General features: G+C 51.1%; 1 protein-coding gene and 1 long non-coding RNA gene across 7 annotated transcripts in view; one reads left to right on the top strand and one right to left on the bottom strand.

The window, feature by feature from the left end:
- Nucleotides 1-23,964, top strand: part of MCPH1 (microcephalin 1) — a 230,423-nt gene that overhangs the window by 198,880 nt on the left and 7,579 nt on the right. The gene's annotated exons all lie outside the window — the stretch shown is intronic.
- LOC133081139 (uncharacterized) lies at nt 19,364-22,577 on the bottom strand. The gene is made up of 3 exons (XR_009698740.1): nt 22,499-22,577; nt 21,344-21,413; nt 19,364-19,389 (listed from the first exon to the last, which is right to left on the bottom strand). It is a non-coding gene; the product is annotated as an uncharacterized LOC133081139 (long non-coding RNA).

The following is a 23,964-nucleotide window of genomic DNA, read 5'->3' as shown; positions in this document are numbered from 1 at the left end:
TGAAGAATATGCCGGATTGTAAGCATAAGGAAAGATAAGTTTTTGAAACCTGCAAATGACAAAGTTCTTTCATTTATCTGTATGTGGAATAAAATATCTAAAGCATCTAGCAACCCTCAAAGAAGAGGGGGAGAGACCTTTTGAGAAAGCAAATGTAATCCATCTCAACTCAAACCTGCAAACTCACAATAGTGGATTTTAAAGTGAACTAAAAATGAATGGTGGATATAAGTTGACCTAAGAATAAAATTCACAGTAGGTCATTTCATAAATCTCAATCCAAAATATGGCTTTGAATAAAAGCTTCATTGAAACACCTGACCTACGTCAGGTGCCACGGTCATTTTCTATGAAAACGCCATGGTGCTCCAGTTAGAGGACTTCCCTAGTCAGACGGCCAGTGATGGTCAACCCCAGGGAGGGGACAGAAGGAAACGCCTCTTCTCTCCCCACAGTGAACGACAGCATGGAATGGAGCTTCCCCGGGGGGAGAAAACATGGGGACCAACACAAAACCCAGAAGAGGATTGACAACCATGGGAAACCAGGAGGCCCATGTCACAAAGCTGGGTCCTGTCCAGGATGCACTTGGCAGGGAAGCAACCAAGCATGCCCGCGAGAAGCTGGGCTTCGGCCGGGCTCTGGGCGAGGAGGGCCAGCCAGGTGGATACCGGCCCTGGTCGGGCAGTCCCGGGAGGCGAGGGCTGGCCGGAGCTGCAGGGAGGGCAGGCCTACCTGCCAGGCTGGGACAGCAGCTCAGAGCCACCCCGGACCCCTGACCCACCAGCCCCAGATCGTGCCTGCTGCCGGCAGAGAGCCTGACTCCCGGGCCTGAGGACGCCTGAGTAGGAGAGGAAGGATGACCCAGAGAGAACACCCCAGCGAGAGCGGAGAACAGAGCTCTACAGAAGGAAGCTCATCTCTGCGCGGGTGCTGGTTTGCCTTGGAATTGACATTGCATTGGCTGAACTGATTTAATGTCAGGATTTTTCCCCCCTTCTCTTTCAAGCTTTTTGAGTCATGGACCGTATTTTATTCCTCTCTGGGCGCTAGATCAATGTAGGGCGACTAGTGCCCACTTGCTACGCATTTAGTACAGATGCCTTCTCAGCCTGTGGCCGCTGGAACTGCACACGGGCCCGTCCAGGGTGAAGGCGCCCGCTCTGCAGAGCCTCTAGAATTATAATATGGTGGTTCTCACCCATTAGGATCACCTGGGGGGGTTGTTGTTGTTTTTTTCAACTCCTGCTACCCAGGCCACAGCTCTCTAGTGAAATCAGAATGTCTGGATTGGGACCCGGGCACTGGTATTTTTAAAACTCCCCAGGTGGCCCGCAAGATGCAGGCCAGTTTAAGAACCAGGGCTATGATCCTGTCTCAGCCCAGCAGCCCACCGGAGTCACCCAGGGGGCTTTAAAACTTCCTGAGGCCAAGGCCTGCACCCGCCAGGTGCTCTGACCTGACTGCCATGGGGTGACGCCCTTGCAGTAGTATTTTAAAGCTTCCCAAGTGATGCTCGCATGCAGCCCGAGTTAGACTGCTCCGTACAATCAAGACCTACAGAGCCCTGCCCGCGGGCTTGGTTTTTCAGCCCTTTCCAAAATTTTGCCAAGAACCCCCAACTTTAAATTACACTATGGACTTGCTCTAGTGTTCTTATAAGTTTGCAGATTTCTTGCCAACTACCTGACAATTTTTAAAGGATCAAATTAAGAAGTTCTACAAAGCCAAGGAGTTATCTCCATGTGTATTTTATCATGATTTTTTTCTTTTAAATGAGTGTTAGAGCAATGAAAAGCCATCCAGAACCAAGTACAGCTTGAAAGCTGATGTGGTGGCCGCTAAAGCGTGTGGAGCAGGCCCGGGGCAGCCAGCCCGCAGACACGGGAGGGAAAGAACCCACCGTGTTCCAAGCTTTGACCTATTTCTTGCAGTTGTTGAAAACTATGAGGCATGAAATCCAGATTTATGACTTTTTAAAAAGTTAGTTGTGGACTCCCTAGACGATTATGTTCCCATCACTTATGTAGCTTTTAAAACTCAAATGACGCTTTGAAAAAATCCAAGTTTGGCATGCTCCGAGCTCCAATGTCGGTCGTCTTAATTCAGTAAAAGGAAGGGGGAAAATGCCTCTGCCTTTGCTTAAACTACCGTTTGTTGTGAGGGGCAGACAGGAAGGCTCATTCATGTGTAACTTTGGGGAAAGCTAAGCCAGGGGTGATTCTCCTTGGGCACTTTATTTCTCTGTCTGCATAAAATGAGAATTTGAGGAAAATGTCTTAGGAAAGTGGAGCCTTCACGCTGGATGTGCCTTTCCTTTCATCTTTTCCAATTTTATGTTTACTGGGAGTTTCATAACCGAGAGATGTCACCCATCTCTGCCAGGGCCAGGTGCACCAACACCAAGGGTTACTGTATATGCCTCTCCTCTACCCTTATCTCTCTTTTGTTTGTTTGTTTGTTTGTTTTGGTTTTTTTGTTTAAATTCTTCGGAATTTCTCTCAACTGTTTTTATAAAACATTGTAGTGTGAAAACCTCTGCTGATTGCATATCAGTTATATCTCAATAAAGCTGGAAAAGGATAGAAGATAATGTTAAAAGTTCAAAAACCAGCGGAGATTTATAGAAACCATACTGCATGCCTGGCAACACCCGCTTTTGCCTGAGGCTTTTTCTGCCAAGAATTCCTGAAGTCATTCGCACCGTCTTTACTGGTCTCCAGTCTCCTTGCTTGGTGGTGCTCTGATCTCCCCATTGCCAGACTGTTACAGCTGCCTGCTTCCACTCCTCCTAAGTCAACGCAGATGTGAGGGTGACTAGCCACCAGGTCGCCTCACCCACCGATAGGAGCCGCACCTGTCCGCAGTCAGACGTGGGGAATCGCGTGCACAGGGCGTGGCAGCCGGCTCACGTGCAGACTGCGTTCTCCGCCATGGGCTCAGCACATTGCGCAATGCGAGGTTCCTTAAGGACGTGGATCTTGTTCTGACCCCCCGGGGGTGCTGTAATTTTCTTGGAGCGCAGGCTCCGAGCCCCAGTTGCCTCCGTCTCCCTCACGGCACTCCGGCCAGCTCCCTGCCCCGCCCTCGCGCTGTGCGGGGCCCGTCGGGTACCAGGCACTCTCTTAGGCTCCTGTGTGACGGTGAGAAGAGCAAGGACAGAGACGTCACGTAGCCTTGGGATGAGGAGCCGGGACTCCGCGTGCAATCTTCGTAAATCCCAATCCCACGTTAGCAAGGAAATCAAGCTCCAGGTTGGACTAGGGAAATTTCATGATTTCAGACCTATCTGAAAGGCAAAGATGGCTCTAGAATAGAAGACCTGAGCATCCTCAGATAATTCCTGTCACAAGGACTGATGGGCGTGAAACGACGGCTCTACTCTGGGCTTCCGAGGTTGCTGGTCCTCCCTGGGCGGCGCAGGGGTGTCATTTAGAGCAGCACGTGGTGCGGTGAAGGGCATTAATGCAGTGAAGGGCTCTGCGTCTGTTACGACGCGTCTGGTTTGGATGCCCGTCCCTCCACCTGACGACACGGCACCTTGGCCACGTTCCTCAGAACCCCGGTTTTCCAACTGTGGAATGTGGCTAATGATGGTCTCTGCCTCACAGGACTTTTGTAGCAATTAAAATGGGATGCTCTGCGGAACATAGCTGGAATAGTTTAACAAATGTGCTGTATGCAAATGCTCAGCAAATGTTGATTATCATTTAATATCTCCATTGTTAATTTGAACAACCGCTGCCTCCCTAACCTCCACGAATGGGACCCCTAGTCAGCCAGTTATGCCCACCGAACTCCTCGGCACCCTGCTCTCGGGGACATCAGCCAGAGAGGAAGCAGGGCCTGAACTAAGGTGGAAAAGTGACAGCTGGCCTTTATTAGCAGCTCCCTGGGAGCCAGGCATTGTGCTGGCACGGACTTTCACTCTGCCTTCCAGCATTTCTGCTAGGTAGACAGGATGACTGTTGACACTTGTAGAAGCTGAGACTTCAGAGATTTCAGGGCTCACGCGAGGCCACTCGAGCCTCCCTGGCAGCCGACACTTAAACCCAGGTTCTTCCTGGAGCCCGGCCTCCTCTGGCCTCCCCGTGTCCCTTGGCCTCCGGGGACAGGCACTGCAGGGAGGTGACGCAGGAGCTGTCGCAGGTAGAGAGAGAAAGCAGAGGCGCTCCTGAAGTCTTGAGACTGAGTGACTGAGTAAGGGAGACAGGAGCGGAAGGAAGATGACTCATACGGGAGATGCGTTAAGTTAGACGTCCGCAGACTTGTGCAACGGAGCCTGGGGATGTGTCACATAGGACTGAGTTAGTAACAAAGCTGTCGCCTCGTGGCTAGTTTTATAGCTTCAGCTTCCAAGTGGCATCTCACCAAAAAAAACCAAAATGTGCCCCTGCAACATTGTAAATACATACACATGTACATATACACACGTACACACACACACATGCATGGCCACCAGTAAGCTACAAGGTACCTGGGCTGTGTCATCTGAAAGTAAGAGCCGACGTCCATTCATTCATGCAGCTGTTCATTGAGAGCCTCCTGTGGGCCAGGCACCTCGCCTGGAGTGACAGGTACGCGCATGCTGGGGGAGCTCGAGGGGAAGCAGTGTGGCCCCGAGGGCCGGTGGATGCTCCAGCAGCTCCATACCCGTTAGCTTTGTGACCCCAGGCGACTGACTTCCTCTCCACATCTTCGGTTTCTCATATAGAAAATGAGGAATAATAATAACATCTGCCTCATCATATTTTTATGAGGATTGAAAGTATTCTTTTTATTGGAGTACAGTTGATTTACAATGTTGTATTAGTTTCAGGTGTACAGCAAAGTGATTCAGTCATACATTCTTTTTTAGATTCTTTTCTTATTATAGGTTATTACAAGATATTGAGTAGAGTTCCCTGTGCTGTACAGTAGGTCCTTGTTGTTTATCTATTTTATATATAGTGGTGTGTATATGTTAATCCCAAACTCCTAATTTATCCCTCCACCCCACCCCCGCCTAGCCCCTTTGGTAATCATAAGTTTGTTTTCTATGTCTGTGGGTCTATTTCTGTTTTGTAAATAAGTTCATTTGTATCATTTTTTTAGATTCCACATAAAAGCGGTATCATATGATATTTGTCTTTCTCTGACTTCACTTAGTATGATAATCTCTAGGTCCATCCATGTTGCTGCAAATGGCATTATTTCATTCATTTTTATGGCTACTATTCCATTGTATACATGTACCACATCTTCTTTATCCATTCATCTGTCGATGGACACTTAGCTTGCTTCCATGTCTATTTACATGGCTATTGTAAATAGTGATGCGGTGATCACTGGGGTGCATGTATCTTTTCAAACTAGAGTTTTCTCCAGATATAAGCCCAGGAGTGGGATTTCTGGGTCATATGGTAGTTCTATTTTTAATTCTTTAGGGAACCCCCATACTGTTCTCTAGAGTGGCTGTTTCAATTTCCATTCCCACCAGCAGTGTAGGAGGGTTCCCTTTTCGCCACACCCTCTCCAGCATTTATGATTTGTAGCCTTTTTAATGATGGCCATTCTGACTGGTGTGAGGTGATACCTCATTGTAGTTTTGATTTGCATTTCTCTAATAATTAGCGATATTGAGCATCTTTTCATGTGCCTGTTGGCTATCTGTATGTCTTCTAAAAGTTAGTATTTATAAGACGTTTAGGACAGAGCAGCGTGTTTAAAGGCCCCGTGGCCAGAAGGAGGCTGGCAGGAGACTGGTGTGACGGAAGAGAGGCGGGGCAGAGGGTGGAGATTCAGCTGCAGGTAGAAGTAGGGGCTGGTCCATGGAAAGCGTTTAGGAGTTTTGGTTTTTGCTCCAAGTAATGGGAAGCTGTTGGAGGGTTTAAGAATGTGTGTGTGTGTGTGTATGTGTGTGTGTGTGTGTGTGTACACAGCGTGTTGAGCAAAAGAAGCCAGAAACAAAAGAGTATGTGCCACATGCCTCCATTGTTGTGGTCGAGTCTCAGACGGGAAGCATCCGTGATGACAGAGCTCAGAATAGAGGTTATGTCAGTGGAGGCAGCAGGGGGAGAGTTCTCTGCGGTGGGCACGGGGGAGCCCCCTGAGGCCTGGAGACCACCACCTTGGTGGCCGTGGTTAAACAGGTAGATGCGTACGTAAAAACTTAGGCTGTGGCTTAAGATTAGTGTACTTTGTGCACTTAACTGTATGCATTTAATACCTCAATTTAAAAAAAGAAAAATGGTGAGTGATGAGGATGCAGGGGTGCATGCCCGACCCAGTTTGTGGGCTATTTCAATCACCCAGAACAGAAACTGGAAACAGTGACAAGGTTTCAATGAGCTAATTCACATCAAGCGCTTAGAAGGGCTGCGCACGGTAGGCTCTGAGTAACTGTTAGCTGTTATCTAATGGGACCGGGCTGGGGAATGAAGACCTGAGTTAAGTTAGACGTGTGGAGTGTATAGTGCCTGTAAGTCATCCAGAGAGAGAGTTGGGTGGGGCGTTGCTCTGGTCCCAGAGCTCAGGGAAGGTCAGCAGCGAGGACAGAAGCGAATCGCTGGTCATCTGTTGCCAGGAGGGCTCTAACCGCCTGGGCTGTGAGCCGTCCTCGGGACCTAATGGCCCGGTGGGGAGGACGAGCCCAGACAGGGGAGGGGCCCAGGGAGAAATCCAGGGGTGACGGGTCCCAGGGCCAAGGGGACATGACGAGGTTCAGAGCAGGGAGGGGACGTCTCCAAGTGTTGAAAGCTGCTGAGAATCCAGCCAGGATGAAGGCGTCTTCTGCCAGACACTGTTCTGAGCACCTTAACTCCATGGCCATGGGCTCCCGCCCTGTCCCCACCCCCGGGCAGCCCTGGAATCGCCCAGGCTGCACAGACTGAAGCTCAGGGTCGAGCCGTCGGTGGCAGAGAAGGATCTGACTGGGGGGAGCGTCCTTGTTTTATCCCCGTCGTCTTCCTCCCCCCCAGCCCGGGCACCACCCCAGTGGGGACCTGGGAATCGGGGTCCCGGGCCCGTTGTTCCGCACCCATTTATTTTACTCAAATGCAGTCCCGTGCACCTACCTTGCTCTGCTTACCAGTCAAATGAAAAAGGTGGACTCGAATAATCCTTTTCGTGTTGGAGTCTTTCATTGTAAATGTGAGCAGCTTTGAGAAGTGTACTACTTGTAGATGTTACTGCAACTGTGCTTCTTACACTGAGCTCTGTGCCCGATCTTTCTCGTGTTTGTTATGTTTACTTACTGAGAAGTAATTTAAAACATGTTAATAGTAAAACAAGCAGATATATTACAGGGCAGAACAACTACACACGAGACCCTACAGGAAAATTCCTCCACAAGGGCTGCTCTGTGCTCTGCTGTCACAGGGTTTGGGGAACACTAGCCCCGGTGAAATGAAACTAAGAAATTGTTTGTTACAATTAGGTGTGTTTATTCATGGGTTTTGACCTTTTTCTTAACCCTTTCAACCCGTCTTCTGGTTACAGGTTAGAACACACTATCCTCACGTACCCTAAATCTTCTGTGTCCCAACGCTCCCAGAGTTTAGGGTCAAGGCTCACGGTACGCAGTTAGCTGGCCTATACAGCCTTACTAGTTCAGCGTTTGGCCAAAGCCATAATCTTCCTTAAATCAGATTCCTCTCAGTGATGAGAAAACTAACCAGAGAGGGGAAAGCTCCTACCTTCCTTCTTTCCAGCTCCCTGGTTTAAGACTGTCTTCTTTCCTCATGATAAAAAACAAAAAACAAAAAACTAACATCATCTGCTTAGAAAATACAGCCCTCTAAGGCCATTTCCAGCCGAAGGAAGGATTTTTATCCGCTTCCCCGTGGGTCTCGCCGGCCCGGAATCAACAAACCCATTTCTTATGTTCCTGAGGTCATTTAAGATATCTCTTAGCCCATTTCCCCCAATCTGAGAACATGAGACACGGGTTTTTCTTACAAAAACCCTTTCTAGGCCTCTTTAAAAGTGTTTCACTAGCAGTGTTACAAATTACAACATCCAAACCTCAAACTTCTGAACTTCCAACTAAAGCAGGAAACGATCCCATCCCCTCACGGCTCTGCTGTCCCCTCCGTTCAGGTGGCTCCTGGACCGGCTCTCCAGTTGTGAGCTACCTTCCAGAACCATCCTCCCACCCACCCCCCACCCCCCGACGTGGTGACGCGCTGCCCCATCCGATTCCGCGTACCTAGAACCGAGCCCGCACCCTCCCGCCGGCTCCGCGGTGCCGGCCCAGTTCTCCCAGTGGAATCACTGCCCTTAGGATCGCCCGACCAGAGAATTGATCAGGAGCTCCCCTTTCCTCTGCGATCCTCTGCACGCTGCGATCGATAGTTCTCGTCTCCTAAGATCTACTTCAGAGTCACTGCCTTCTCTGCTCCGCCTGCGACGCCATCCAGACCCTCACCCACTCTGCACCTTCCGTACCAGAACCTGCCTTTTTTTTAAACATCTTTACTGGAGTAGAATTGCTTTACAGTGGTGTGTTCGTTTCTGCTGTATAACAAGGTGAATCAGCTATATGTATACATACATCCCCATATCTCCTCCCTCTTGCGTCTCCCTCCCACCCTCCCTATCCCACCCCTCTAGGTGGTCACAAAGCACCGAGCTGATCTCCCTGTGCTATGCGGCTGCTTCCCACTAGCTATCTATTTTACATTTGGTAGTGTATATATGTCCATGCCACTCTCTCACTTCGTCCCAGCTTACCCTTCCCCCTCCCCGTGTCCTCATGTCCATTCTCTACGTCTGCGTCTTTATTCCTGTCCTGCCCCTAGGTTCATCAGAACCATTTTTTTTTTTAGATTCCATATATATGTGTTAGCATACGGTATTTGTTTTTCTCTTTCTGACTTACTTCACTCTGTATGACAGACTCTAGGTCCATCCACCTCACTACAAATAACTCAGTTTTGTTCCTTTTTATGGCTGAGTAATATTCCATTGCATACATGTGCCACATCTTCTTTATCCCTTCATCTGTCGATGGACACTTAGGTCGCCTCCATGTCCTGGCTATTGTAAATAGAGCTGCAGTGAACATTGTGGTACATGACTCTTTTTGAATGATGGTTTTCTCAGGGTATATGCCCAGTAGTGGGATTGCTGGGTCGTATGGTAGTTCTATTTTTAGAAGAACCTGCCCTTTCTGCCGCATCCTCTGCAGAATCTATTCTGGGCTCCTAGACCACCATCTCCCCCAGCGGAGGATCTGCTCCAGCAGCCCCGGCCCGTCCTCTGCCGGCCCGTCCTCTGCTCCGCTGCCCACCTCCCTGCCCACCGTGTCTCCCTCGTCCCCGCGCCTGAGGTGCTCGGTCTCCTCTCGGTGCTTCTCTATTTTCTGCTGCTTCAGGCTGGCTGAAGGCCCTGCCGCCCGGTGGGACTCTCTCCGGGCTCCAGCCCACCCTGAGCGCTGCCCTTGTTCGGAATCCTTTTTGTCTGGTCACTGCTGCCCTGATCCCCCCAGGGGGGGTAAGTTTGGCTTCCCTAACTAGAGTGGAAAGTGAGTCTAACTTAGAAGCAGGGAGACCCGTTCCGCGGCGTTGGTCCAGGTAACAGGTGGCGTTGGCCGGTCTTGGAGCAGAGAGCGCGGCACCGAGAACGCCCTGGTCCGCGTGTATTTGGAGGTTTCCCGACAGCGCGATGGGAGGTGGGAGGAGTCACGGGGACCTCACGCTTCGGGCCTGGGCGCCTGGAAGGATGGCCCGGCCAAAGCTGCGCTGGAGAAGGCGCAGGTGGAGACCCGAGGGAGGGGGAGAGGCCGGGACGGGGTCTGCGGCGTCCAGGTGCCCCGAAGAGAAGGCAGCCGGGCCTGGGGTCTGCAGGGAAGCGGGGGCGCCCTCCGCGCGGCGGCTGCTCGAGTCACCGAGGGTGGGGTGAGCGCGGGGAGGGAAGGACCAAGCCCTGAGCCTTGGTGTGGAGCGTCGGGACGGAGGCAGAGACCCAGCACGGCAGCAGCCGCCGGGGAAGCGGACGGAAACCCAGGGCGTGTCGTGTCCCGGAAGCGACCGAACAAGCGGCCTCGGGGTCCCCGTCCGGATGGCGGCACGAGGTCCTGGGGAGGAGACAGCTTCGCAGCTGGCGGGAGCAGGAGGGGCTCGGCGAGGACAGAGCAAGGAGAGAGGCAGGCAGTGTGGACCACGCGCCGCGAGGGGACGCAGGGACACGGGGCCGGGGGCGTGGAGGACAGGGAGGGAGGGATGCGGCAGGACGACAGGGAGCGGGGCCTCGGCCTGGGAGGGGCCGCCGGGGGCCGTGGGATCCGCTCAGGAGGGCCGGCCCGTCCGCGGGACCAGGCGCAGCAGGGAAGCCGCAGATGTCCGGCATGACGTCCCCATCCCGGGCCGCAGGGCCGCGGTGTGCGCGCCGCCGGCCAGGAGAGGGACGCGGAGGGAAGGGACAGCAGGAGCCGGCCGCATTGAGGGGCGGGCGTGGGCTCCGACGGGGTGGCTGTCCCCCGGCTACGCTGCTGCAGGGCAGGGTCAGCTGGCGGCTGGGGTTAACCAGGGCTGTGCTTCGACCGCGTTTGGGGGTGAAGACTGGCGTCACAGGGGCTAATTACGGCCACTGACCACAGACGTTAAGCCTTGGGTGGGGGGGGAGAACAACGGGGGTGACCGTGAGAAGGCAGTGGCTGCCGGAAGGACGGGGGTGTGCGCCTGGGAGGGAGGAGAGTCTGCAGCTCCCGGGGCTGAGGCGCGGGTGAGGGGCCGTGGACAAGGTCACCAGGAAAGAGGGGTCCTAGGAACTGAGAGGACAGGAGCGGTGATGGAGGTGACAGGGAGCCCGGAAACAAAAGGTCAGAAGTGAGAGGTTCCGAGCTGGGGAGGGGGGGGTCTGGAAGCTGCAGAGAGAAGCAAGGACAGGTTTACATGGAAAATTGTGGGGATTTAAGCAGCATTTTAGGGATCATTATCTTTTCCTCATTTGAAGACCTTGTCTTTTTATGGGATTTAGGCAAATATCAGAATTGTTAAAGGTGTGTTCCATTTGTTTCTTTAGCTTTCTAAAAATTTCCCAGGACCACAGACATCATTTGTTCTTTCTCTCTGTCACAGGCAGCTCACTTTACCTGTGATCTAGTCAGTCCCCCTAATGTGGTCAGGTGTAGGCACTGACATTTTTATTTTTGGCTGCATTGGGTCTTCGTTGCAGTGCGTGGGCTTCTCACTGCGATGGCTTCTCTTGTTGCGGAGCACGGGCTCTAGGCACTTGGACTTCAGTAGTTGTGGCACGAGGGCTCAGTATTTGTGGCTCGCAGGCTCTAGAGCACAGGCTCAGTAGTTGTGGCTCGCGGGCTCTAGAGCGCAGGCTCAGTAGTTGTGGCGCACGGGCTTAGTTGCTCTGCAGCATGTGGGATCTTCCCGGACCAGGGCTCGAACCCGTGTCCCCTGCATTGGCAGGCGGATTCTCAACCACTGCACCACCAGGGAAGCCCGGCACTGACATTTTTAGAAGGTGAAACTTCTAACTGTATTTTGTGTCTCCAAACAGTTGCCTTTGGGTGTACCTTTTTCTACTTTGAAACAGCACTAGGATCTGTTTTCTGAGATGTGTCCTCCAGCGCTAGCGGTTTCACTGGGGCCGATTGCCTGGGGGAGTTACAGTGAGAGCCACTCAGGTCACTGTTTCAGAGATTTGCCTTCTCGGTGGGTGTCAGAGAGGAGCCCCATGTGTTCCCATGGCCTCGTGCCGCCTCCCCTTCTCCCCCCGCCCCCAGGAGGGGAAGACCAGCTTCTCACAGTGGAGGGTCTGCAGGGAGGAGCGGGGCACTCTGACAGCCCCTGCAGTTGGTCCAGCGCCAGCTGCGGCCCCGTGGGTACCTCCTTCCGGGCAGGGCCAGCAAACTCACTGCACCGCAGGTCTAAGGCCCAGGTGTCCAGTCGGCTTTATGAATGATGAAAGTGGGTTTGATCTCTGTTAGACACCTGTGTCTGTCTCCCGGCTGGTATTGAACCCAGGGGGAAAGAGAGGCATTATTTATTGGAACCTTTAGAACCTCAACAGCTGAGCTTCCCTACAAACGCATGCACCTAACCCCACATAGTAATAGGAAGCTTGAAACAGGTTCATTGCATCTAGAATCCATGCCCTTCCCGCGCCCCGTGCCCTGCCCGACTTCATTTCTTGCTGAAATCACTGCAGTCCTTTCCTTGGAGTCTTCTGTCTCTGATCTCAGCCCCTCTGTACCGTCTGCAGCATGAGCTTCCTAACATCTGGATTTCGTGCCCCGATCTGCCCACGGTTCTCATGGCTCCCCGTGAACTAGATGTCATGCGGTAGATTCACGATCCGTCTGGTGCCTGCTTACTCAGCCTCATCACCTTGGTACACACTTACAGGCTTGCTTTTAACAGTGAGCTTTTGTCATGGTGGCCCCCGCCAGGCCCTTGGTCCCACGCACTTCACCCCCCAGTGATCTGGAGCTGTTGGTGCCAGCGTGTGCGATCCCAGACACCCCCGCCCCACGCGCCCCTCCCTGAACAAATATCCTCCTGTCCCATCTCCAAATCACATGCCGCCTCCGGGAAGCCTGCCCGGCTCTCGTTTCCCATCCCATGAGGTGACGTGTCCTGTCCTGCTGGGATTTCTAGGAAGTCCTGGGGAAGCAGACACTGTGTCCTTACGTTGCTGTATCCTGGTAACGTAGCCTGACACTCAGACAAAGGAATAAACAGGTTACGTCGTGGACCCAGCCCTGATGGTAGGATAGCGGGCAGCGGTTCCAGGATTTTGTACCTTAGGCAGTGCAGGCAAGCTCTGCTGTGACATCAGAAAAGGAACTTCGTCTCCTGGGCCTCGGGTTCTTCGTCTGTGAAGGCGAGCCGAGCTGTGGCTGAGGCCATCTCCAGGATCCTTCCCGGCACTCGCGGTCCCTGCTGTCTTCTGTGACAGCCCCCCAGCCAGAAGGTACCCAGCTGAGCTAAAGCGTCCACTGTGGCTCGTGGTCTGGCTCTGCCCCCTGTCTCCTCCCGGGCCCTCTCATGTGCATCTCTGGGCTCAGCAATAAAGTGCAAGGTCATGTGGGACACGGGTGCAGCTGTCCTCACAGCGAGGGGACACTTCACCGGCTCAGCCTCCTACCTGGACCCTGCAACGGGGCCTGGCACTGCGTGTGCTCCGTGGGAGTGGGTGAGCCACGTCTTCTGGGGTGGGCATCTTCAGCTATCTTAACTACGTAGTCACCTTTTTATTATTGAAAAGTATAAAGGAAAAGATCGTAGAATCACCCTCCCATGTGACGCGTCTCCTCCGGCGGGCATCCTTCTGCCTGGCTCACCCCGCTCCTCCTTGACTCTGCTGTGTTCACAAGGGTTCTCGAGGACCAGAACCAGTCGGAGAGACAGATACACACACAGAGATCGCAGGAGGAGATTGATTATAGGGGTGGGCTCGCATGATTCCGGGGGCTGCGAACTCGCAGGACCTGCTGTCTGCAGCCCGGAGAACCAGGGAGGTTCAGCCCAGGTCCGAAGGCTCAATGCCAGGAGCTCCGATGGCCCAGCTCAAGCAGAGAGAACAAATTCGCCCTTCCCTTGCCTTTTTGTTCTATTTAGACCCTCAAAGACTTGGAAGTTTCAGCTACACCCTCACATACACACCCAGAAATCATGTTTCACCAGCCCTCTGGGCATCCCTGAGGCCGCCCCCCCCCCCCAAGCTGACACATTAACTGTCACATCAGTCACGCGTTTTCTCTCCCTCGAAACCTCTGCAGCTACAGCAGCTACAAATGCCCTATCGACTGTCGTCACTGCGAGCCTGGCCGCTCTGCACCACTACGATTATGGCCACTGGTACGTGCTGAGTTCCAGTAAGTGGACCAGTCTGCGCTCGATAGGATTTTAGAGCAGTGCCCTTCGGAAAAGCCTCCACACACGAAGCACTCAAATTGTCCTTGAAAGGAAAATGGGATGTAGACAAACATGATGCTAAAAAAGTATACTTTTTAACTGTTATTCTGTCTTTTAAGTTGTTAACCGTAAAAATTGAGTCTTTTTGGTGTACAGATAAGTTTTAACATACATAGATTTGTATAGCCACCCTAACTAAGCACAGGGAATTGAAAAACACCCAGGCACAAATTAGAGAGTTCTGTGGTCTATTTGGCCACTCGGAACCACACCCCATGGTGCGGTGTCAGCCCCGTCCTTATGTTATGGCTGCTAAAATGTGGGAGAGTGCGTCTTAGCTCTGAAGAGGTGTGGCATCATTTCACAGATGGGTATTCCTGTCCCTCTGCTGTCCCTCAGCAGAGATCATGTGAAGTTCTGGGAAGGGCCAGGGCTTTGGGGCCTGACCCCTCAGTTCTGTGGTGTGTGGTCTCAGGCAAAACAGAAAAAGCCAACCTCGCTGAGCTGCGGGTCCCACACACGGGAAATAGTTTGCCAGGAGAATTCCACAGTGAAGGATGTGTACCTCCTTTTCCCCATACGGCTCATAACTACCTGCGGAAACTAACACGCAAGGTGCGCTCTACCCAGAGGGAAAAGCAGAATCGCTAGTGAACTCTAACGCCCACGTCTGGAGTAAATGAACCGTCAACACCCTCCCCCGTTTGGGGTTCAGGGTGGGGATACGTCTGGGTCGGGGATGAATACCCGGGGGTCACTGAAGCTAGAAGCACAGGGTTGGCAGGGGGCGGTTCCGCTCAGCTTTGCTCTGTAAACAGTGTGGTCCCCCTTGACTGACTTCTACGTGAATAGGCTGGAAGGTTCTGAGCTAACCTATTAAGTCAGTATAGCTTTTTTAATGAAGACACAAATGCAAAGGCCACATTTCATAAAGCAGAGCCAGTGGCTCTTTGGCCTTAACTGAGACCCTTCAGTAGTAGTCCTGATCCTCTACAACCAAGGGTTCAAACGAAGATCTCATGACAGAGAGAGATTTCTGCCTCCTACCAGCTGCCTCCTTGTCATATATGTACACATGCATCCACACACATATCTGTGTAATGATCATTTTATGCCGCCATTCACAGAGCGAAGTGGCAACTCCACCCCAAATTCACCCAGACTACTGACCTGTCCTGTTATTTTGGAGGCTCCTTTAGTCCAGAGCTGTCAGTAAATTCCACTTAATCCTCTTTTCTTCCATGATCTCCTTTAAACAAGCACCCTGGGCTCTGGAGGGAAAAAGTTGTCCTTCACTGGAAAACTATACTTCTTAGCCCGTGCACCCCACACCATCCCTAGGTTATCTGATTCCAGCTTTCATTGCCTTTGAGCTGTTTCACAACCCTAGGCCGTAAAGGCCTACTGGCAACGCACACAATTCTTGTCTGTGGGCTAGAAGTGAATTCTGTCTGGTGAAGGGAATATCCCCCTACCCCACGGAAAAGCCAATATTTTGGTCCATTTGCAACTTCATTTCAGTATTTCTAATCTATAAATGTGTTATCTGTTTCTCCTTTGACTCAGTATAGGGTCTGTCAGAGTTAAATAAAATGAACACATCTTAAATGTTCATTTTACACTGATATGACTTATGATTTTTTTAAATTGTCTTTTAATCCTTTTTAGCCAGAACCTTCTAAGTCAACATGGATAAACCTGGTTATCTCTGAGGTCACCTTAGAGGAAAGCAATAACACACCACCATCCACCACCCTGTAATAATGCCCACATGCCCCGCCCACACTCCTTTTTCTGGCAGTTGGTGGCGGGGGTGTGTGTGTCGAAAAGTTTGAAATGAAATTAGGATTTAGAGCAAATGGCCATGAATTGTTGTACCAAAAGGCTTGCAGGGAAAGCAGGCCTGTTGGGGGGAAGCTGGATCGAGGCACATGTCAGAGGGCATGTAGAGCTTTCTCGGCCACTCTGTTAACCTGTGCTGCTTGCAGCCTCACAATTCTCATTTTTTACAACGTACCCGTGGGGACAGAATGATACTTTGCTAGACAGGAAAGTTGACTGCCTCAGTCAGAACCCTTAAGGCAATGTCAAGGGCAGTAGCAAAGCAATTTTATGATCTGTGCCTTCAGAGCAGAGCGTGGGCTCCAGGGTAAGGCTGCACTGGTACATCTGAGGCCCATCAATCACAAGGACCCAGGAAGCAAAAGCGCGGGGACTGAGGATAATAAAGGAAGTATTGGGGGAGTATTCCATACTTAAACTCATTTCAGTAAGCGGAAGGTTTTAACTAAAGCTCAGCAATAAGAAGAATCAGGTGTCCTATTATATTTATAAAAAACCTTGCCAATCATCTGTTTCTATGGCAATGAACTCCTATACACACATGTCCTTATATACATCAGGGAGTGTATTTGGAGGATAAATTCCCAAATTTAATTTTAAGTAAACTAAATCTTGATTAAACTTCCCCAGAAATTATTTTACTTAGGATTGGAAAGTCAGCATGCACCTACTCTCAATTATTTTGAGTGAAGAATCAGATCCTTGTAATTCTTTGCTTCCTCTGATTCCAAGCTGAATAAATAAATAAAGGGAAGCATTTTCATTTATTGACTTTTGCAGTACGTGCTTTCAACTGAGGTCAGGGACTGCGTCTTAATCAGCTTTGCTTCCTGGCACTTTGCACGTGCCTGGTAGACAGTAAGTGTTCAATAAATGTGGGCGGGAGAAGAAGGAAGTATCCAATTAGCTTCCGAAGTCACATTCTGAACATGAGAAAGGCTCACTTACGTCCTTTCTGCTGGATTAAAAACAGGTTTGAGTTACTGCTTTTCTGTATACCAAGATATATCCTTGATTAAGAAAAACTGTATGCCAAGTACGTGTGTGCGTTGTACAGAATTTAGAAAAATACACAGCAAACTCTCACCTCTGGTAAGGGGCAGAGTCGTGAGAACTGCAGCATTTGGTTGCTTGGGCTTCTCCAAACAAAAACCTCAACAAAGAGTAGCTTAAAAATCAAGATTTTTTTTTCCCTGACATTAAAAGGACAAAAGGAGGACAATTCCCGGTTTGGTCAGGCCAGTGACTTAGAAGCATTTGTTACCTAGGATCCAGGCCTTCCCCTCTTCCCACTTGGTTGTTCTCAGGGTGTCCGGGGTCCTCGGGTGGCTTCAGGAATTCTGGGTGTCCTTTGTCGACAGGACAAGGTTGCTTATGTTAGTAGGTGGGGAAAAACTGCCCCCAGCAGGCTCACTCTCAGGTCCCGTTGGCCGGGATCGGGTCCAGCCCACGCTTGACCCTGTCCTTCGAAAGGGGATCCCTGTGGTTGGCTTGGACCCAGCCGGAGTCTTCCCCTTGGGCTGGGAAGGGACCCCTATCTTGAACACATGGCCCTGCAGAAGTCAGCACCCAAAAAACCACCATGCCTTGCCATTAAGGAGGAAAAGACAGGAGTGGATTTGAGTAACAGAAAGCCCAGGAACACTCACCTTACCGTATTCCTTTCTGTATTGTTTCAGTTATCAACCTCTGCAGCTAGTTTTTAGGACGTGTGACTACATCCAACTTTAGTAAGATTCTTGATCCCCAGCTTCAGGGCAGGGTGGCCCAGTGATGCACTGAGTTTACGGATCGTGGGCTTTTCCTTGCAGCTCGAGTCACATTTAACCAAAGCAAATCTCTTCTGCCCCAGTGTCTTCACCTGCAAAAATTAAAGGAATAACCCTTTCCACTCCCTGCGTCTCAGGGATGTTGGGAGTAACTGACAGCGTGAACGAAGGTACCCCACGGGGAGAATGGTCATTTGTCCTGTTAGGTACCCAAGTCGAAGGGAAGCTGTGAAATGTGAAATGTATCAAAGCTTATGGCGAAATTCAAGGCTGGGGTGAGAAAAGAGAATGAGTCCATGGCCTTGTTTAGCAAATCAGTCCCAGTGGTGTTGCAGTGGGGTTTGGGGGGGTTTTGTTGTTGCTGGTGTCGCTGTTACAGTAGGATCGGCTCCTTCAAAAGGAAAGGAGCGTGAAAACCTAGTAGGGCGACAGTTCCTTCTTTCTCGGACTTTGTCGGAGTGAAGGACTGAGGGACACCTTCTTCGCTGCCTGCCCCCCCGGAGTCACCCCTCTCCCATGCTAGCCACCCACTGTCCTCTGGGTAACGGGCGCTCCCTCCACCCGCGCCCCTCCTCTGAGAGGCACCCCTTCTTCTCTTTTCCCACAGACCTCCCGTCAAAATCCTTAATTTCTCTGAGCCGCTGACCTCAGATGTTCAGTTCTGTCCTCAGGGAAACATGCGGGTTAAAGCCCTCAGGTGTGGATGGCGGATAACCGTCAACACATCCCACAGGGCATCTGCACACAGAGAAGTCTTTGTGAACCTGGCTGTCCCTCGGGCCAGCCGGCCGATGTGACTTTATCAGCACAGCAGGGCGGGCAGTTTAGGGCCGCTGTCTCTGACCCCGTCCCAACGTCCCCACACACTCCCCTCCCCCTCCATCAGGATCCATCCCTCCCCGACCTGGCCTATCAGGGCCCAGCGAGGACTCCTGCTTTGTGCTTTGCCATTTACACCCTTGACACCATGAGGCTGGATTTACAGCCATTCGGGGCTGTGGCCTCACTTGCTCCGGGAACCCTGAGCCTGGGACGAAGATGCTGTCCTGGTGCTGAGGGCACTTGTGTCCGGCGAGGCTCCTGCCTCCACATTCCTCTGGGCTACTCAGAACGCAGAGGCCATTCTCCTCCCTCGGTTGAACAGTTGATTACTTTTCAATAATTTGGTTTAGAATTTGTAGTAATTGAAAGGCCTAAGCATTTTTTTTTTTTTTTTTTTGCCTATACATTTGTTTGCTTGGAGTTTTGCCTGTAGGCTGCTTCAGAAAATGTCACTGCTCGTCATCCGTCGTTATCATTAAATGGCATCATCTCCCCTGGATCCTCAGAATTCACTGAGAGTGTGCAACCTCACCTTCAGTTTGTTCTTTTTCTGAAAAAGGACGTGAGCCTTGCAGTCGGCCTGTTGTGAACAGTGAATTGGTTTGGAGTAACCCTCTCCCGGCCTTTGCCCGCAGCTCTGCCGCCAGGAGCGCCTCTCGTCCGCCGGGCGGTCCCGGGGAGCCCTATTTGCCGATCAGCCGGCCACGTTCATCACCCCGGCCAGTGGCCCGCCCAGAGCCAAGCTGGGGGAGCTGGTCGTGCTGTGTGGGGTTCGGGTCATGCACATCCCTCACCAGGCCAGCACCTTCGTCGGACCCGTCCCAGGAAAGAAGAAGGCGACAGTCACGTACCTGTCGGAAACATGGATCTTAGGTGGGAACCCACGCACAGGACGACCCTGTGTCCTGGGGGGGCTCGGGGGTGACAGGGAGGTGCCTTGTGATTGCAGTAGCCATGGGGGTCCCCTTCAGAGCCTCTGTTGTGTGTTCCTAGCCACTGGAACAGGTTTCAGAGGGGAGCATCAGGCCCATGCCCCCGTGCACGCAGCCTGGGGGCCTCTGCCGATATCTCGGTGTCCACGCATCTGCCTTAACAGAGTCCTGTAAAAAGAAACAGACGCTCCTGTGACTTTCATCTGTCACAAGCCCACCTAGACACTCCTGCTTCTTACTGTCAGCCCAGGTGCAGTTCGCAGGGACAAAGGAAATCCTATTAGACTTGTGCCACTTGACCTCCCGGCTCGTGTGAAAGACGCGGTCGACCCCGAGCTCCCAGCCGTGAGGCCACGGCACCGGCCTGGCCGCCCCCAGCTCCTGGGTCCTCCCCCCGCGTGCCTGCCTCGCTCTGCGTCCCGGGTCTCGGCCAGCGCCGGCTGCCAGGACCCGCCACTGTCCCTCCCTTTCAGGCACTTCTCCGGATACTCGTTTGTCTGCGTGCTCAAAGTGGTACGTTTTAGCGCAAAAGGACTGGGGCTTTTATTTCTAAAGTGTGGCGTGAATGTGACGTGTGTGTCTGGCGTCGATTCCGCTACGTTGTGCAAAACACCCTCCTCGAGCCTGCAGGGGAGGAGGTGGTGCCAGATGAGCCCCGATTCCTGGGAGGCTGGAGGCTGACACCAGCAACGAGGGGCTTCGCCTGTTACCCCAGCTCTGGGGGCTGCAGGGGCGCAGGGGAGGCAGACTCGGGCAGCGTATGTGATGAAGTCGAGGATGGTGGGGTGAACTGCCGTACAGTACCACAGACCAGGGGGCTGAGACAGCAGGGAGGTATTCTCAGCCCTGGGGACCAGACGTCTGAGATCAAAGTGTCCTCGGGGCTGCTTTCTCCGAGGCCTCGCTCCTGCTTGCAGGGGGCCGTCTTCTCCCTGTGTCTTCACGTGGCCTTCCCTCCGCGTCCCCATCTCCTCTTATAAGGACACCAGTCACTGGATTAGGGCCCACCCTCATGACCTCAATTTAATTAGCTCTTTAAAGGCCCTTTTCCCAAACACAGTCCCATTCTGAGGTCCTGGGGGTTCGGGCTTCAGCCTGTGGGCTTTGGGGGACACAGTTCAACCCGTGACATTGAGTGAGCCCTGTTTCAGCACTTCGGGCCAAGAGCCTTACTTCTAAAGTGTGCTCCCTCTCCCTCTCCGCCTAGGTTTCTTTTCCAATCTTCCTATTTGCTTTCCTTGTCTCTAAATCCCAAACTTCTGGCTTTTCTCACCCCTTCCGAGACATTATCCTTTGACACATTAGCAGAGACCATGTTTGTCCAGGTTGCATTCGTTCATAATAACCACATTTTATGAATATCTTTTAAGTGACTGATGGTCATCCTTTGATATATTTTTAAAGTATGACAATCAAAAGTCATTTTTTACTTTCTGGTGCAGAGTAATTTATTTTTGCCTGGAAACTAATTTCAAAATACCTATGGTTTTAGCTACAGTCCAGAAGCCAAGAGAGGCTGTTTACTCTTTTCTAAATGCCAAGAATATAACCTTCAAAACATCCAATGTTCTGAAACAGAAGTTCTGGTTTTGGTTTTTAGAAAAGTGCATGTATCCAAATGACACCGACTAGAGACCAGAATTGGGCTTTAAAAAAGGAGCCTCATTCAGCTAATGGAACTGTGCACATGATTGATATCAATAGCTAGTCTTTCCAAAGTCTGCAATCGTGCACCGTGCAGAGGGCCGAAGCCTAGGTCTGCACTCTTATTATTTCCAGGTTGGGGAACTCAGCCGGCCCCTTCCTGGCCCTGGGCATTTCTGTGCACGGATTGTGCACAAATCAGCTGTCTGCCTGGTTCCTCCTGGGGTTTGGCCACTTGGCGCCCCTGCTGGTGGGTTTTCAGGAGGCGAAGCCCAGGGTGCAATTTCCACAGGGCGCTTTGGAGTTCTTTGAGTCTCAGAGCTGGAGCTGCGGACCTAGGTTTTTGTTTCTTTCCTCTCCCATAACTCATGTCCTGTTTCTGATTTGTCATTGATCACACCATCTACGTGTGCCCTGGGCAACTCCCAGGTACTGTGTGCCCTGGAATCCTCGGCTCTCGGCATGGTGAAGTGCTCACCTGTAACATCAGTCCCGCTGCCCCGTCTGCGCTGGGTCCTCCCCAGCCTTGTCGTGTGAGTGTTAAATACCTGAAAAATACATGTTCTATTAGCTTATATGCATCTCTTTTTGAATGGAGTTACTATACAATAGCTCCAGCTTTGTGCAGATGAAGGAGATTTCATTTTTCTGTCTCTACACATATGCACAGACCTACAAAACATACAATCTAGGGCATCACCTTTTCTGCCACTAGCTTATTCTCTGACCAGACGCAAGTCACCTGGGTCTCTCTGGACCTAATTTTACTTACTTCGTGTACAAGACAGAGTAGTAAACACAATGATCCAAGGAAACAACACCGGGGTGCAAAATCCCTCCCATCTGCAGGGGGCAGTGTCCAGGACCGCTGGGCAACGGGACCCACTGACACATAAAAAATCATTCCTGACCTTTTGCCAAAGCAGCATTTTCTCTCTTGGAGACATTTATCCTTCCCATTAGCTTTCAGTACAAACACTTCCAGAGAATATTTTATATTGTCAAAATGTGAAATTAAAATTAGCAATAAAACCACTTTTAAATTAAAACCATGTTAAAGCACCAGTTTAAAAGTTATTTTGTGATAACTTATGAAAAGCAGTACTCAGAATTTATCAACTAGAGTTGTTCCAACTAGAATATCAGGTGCCGTGTGAGGTCGAATCCCTGAGAGCTCGTTATTCTATTCAAACTGTTTTTAAAATCTTGAACGTAGCTTGGTGTGCCCACTTTCAGATTTGTAATTTACCTTCCAAAATAAAGGTTCTAGGATTTTTTAGTACCTTTACACTTATTCCTATATTTTATGGGGTCTTTGTTTTTGCAGACCTAATAGAGTCATGGGGGATGGGCAAGCAGGAGACTTTTTTGGCCATTAGAAACTCCCCCTTGGCGGGGGGAAATGTGGACACTTTCCCCAGGACCTCTGACATCCTAGCACTGTAATCTATCCGATAAAACTTTTATCCCTTCACTGTATCTTAAAAACAATGACCCAATGTTTTTGAATATTTTTTTTTAAAACTGTTAAATGATCATTCTACCGCCTGGTGTTGCTGGCCTAGAACGGTGTGAACTTAAGAAGTCTCCCCCTAGGGCTCCACACGTGAAACTTAAGCCACGTCTTACTCACTCGCTCCGAGGAGAAGCTCATACACACCGAGCTGCCTTCTAACGAAGCCACTGGACCAGTCCCGATTGTGTTCCCAAGTCATTCCCCAGAGTCTGTTTTCCCCGAAACGGCAGCAGACTTAGGCCAAGATTCTTGATGAATCATTCACGCAGGAGGAGGGACGGGGATTTTTGAGAAAGACCACACTTGCGGCGCCTGAATATGTATGAAAATAAACGGGAAAACAAAAGTCAAATTTCCGGCACCAGGAAGCAAAATGTTACCTTTACCTGATGTTGGTAAGACGTATTATATTTTGAAGCACTTTCCAGTACTTTGGTTTCCCCCGCATGCCCACAGAGTATAGTTCCCATCTTATACATTCAGAGACGAAGACCCTGGGGTTTGAGGTACCCGCTGGCGTGGAGGGGCCCATGGGCGTCCATCGGAGGTCAGCGGCCTGAGCTGTAACCATTTTTCACTCTTTTTATCCCCGCTGGTCTTATCACTGCAGGTTGGTTTGGCCTTTCTCATAGGCACATTTCCAGTCTCCGGCGCCCTTTTATTGTCTGGGCTACATTCAAGTGATAAAACATATATTTTATACTATTGTGGGAACATAATGTAATAGTCTCAACAGCCTTGCCAAAAAAAAAAAAGTCTTGCCTCAGCGTGACTTCCTTATAACTTATAAAAAAGCATTTGATTTGAATGTCTCCCCACGTCAGTGTTTTCAGGGAAAAGATCGCTGATAGCGTGTGGGCCTCGTGCACACCGGCAGGATGGCCGTCTCCACTGAGGGCTGACACGAGACTGGCTCAGACCCACGTGCTCTGAACAGGGCGTTTGTTACAGCCCCAGACCCTATAGGGTTTCCTGATCACGGCGACACCGTCAGGGATCCTAGGAGCATCTCATCTGTGTTCCAGGTTGGCGCTGTTGTTGCATGTTAGGTTTACGATGTTCATCACTAACTGCCTAAGTGATGGAACTCGTGCTGTGGACTGAGTTGGTCCTCACAGAGTCCTACGCTGAAGTCCTAACCCCATACCTTAGGCTGCGACTGTGTGTGGAGACAAGGCCTTTAAAGAGGTGACTAAAGTGGAATGAGGTCATAAGTGTGGCCCTGATCTATGTGGACCGATGACCTTATAAGGGGAAGAGACACCAGGGATGTGCGCACAGAGGAAAGACCTCGTGAGGACAGAGAAGGAGCGAGGCCTTGGGAGAAACCCACCCGGCTGACAACCATGAGAAAATAATGTCTGTTGTTCAAGCCACACGATGGGCAGTGTTTGGTGAGGGCAGCCCTATCAGACTAAAGCTGCTCGAAATGAATTCTGAGACGGTCGACAGAAAACTACTCCTTTTGGAGATGAGGAAAGTGAGGGATCTGAATTCCTGGGCCAGAGCCACGTGGTGAATTGCAGACCCAGAGTTCCTGGTCGCCCACCTCCCAGCCCAGAGTCTGCATTTGTGAAGAGTCA

The sequence above is a fragment of the Eubalaena glacialis genome, chromosome 20, assembly GCF_028564815.1.
Source record: "Eubalaena glacialis isolate mEubGla1 chromosome 20, mEubGla1.1.hap2.+ XY, whole genome shotgun sequence".
Lineage (NCBI taxonomy): Eukaryota > Metazoa > Chordata > Mammalia > Artiodactyla > Balaenidae > Eubalaena > Eubalaena glacialis.
The sequence above is the reverse complement of the archived record's forward strand: the minus strand, read 5'-3'. Positions and strand labels throughout refer to the sequence as shown.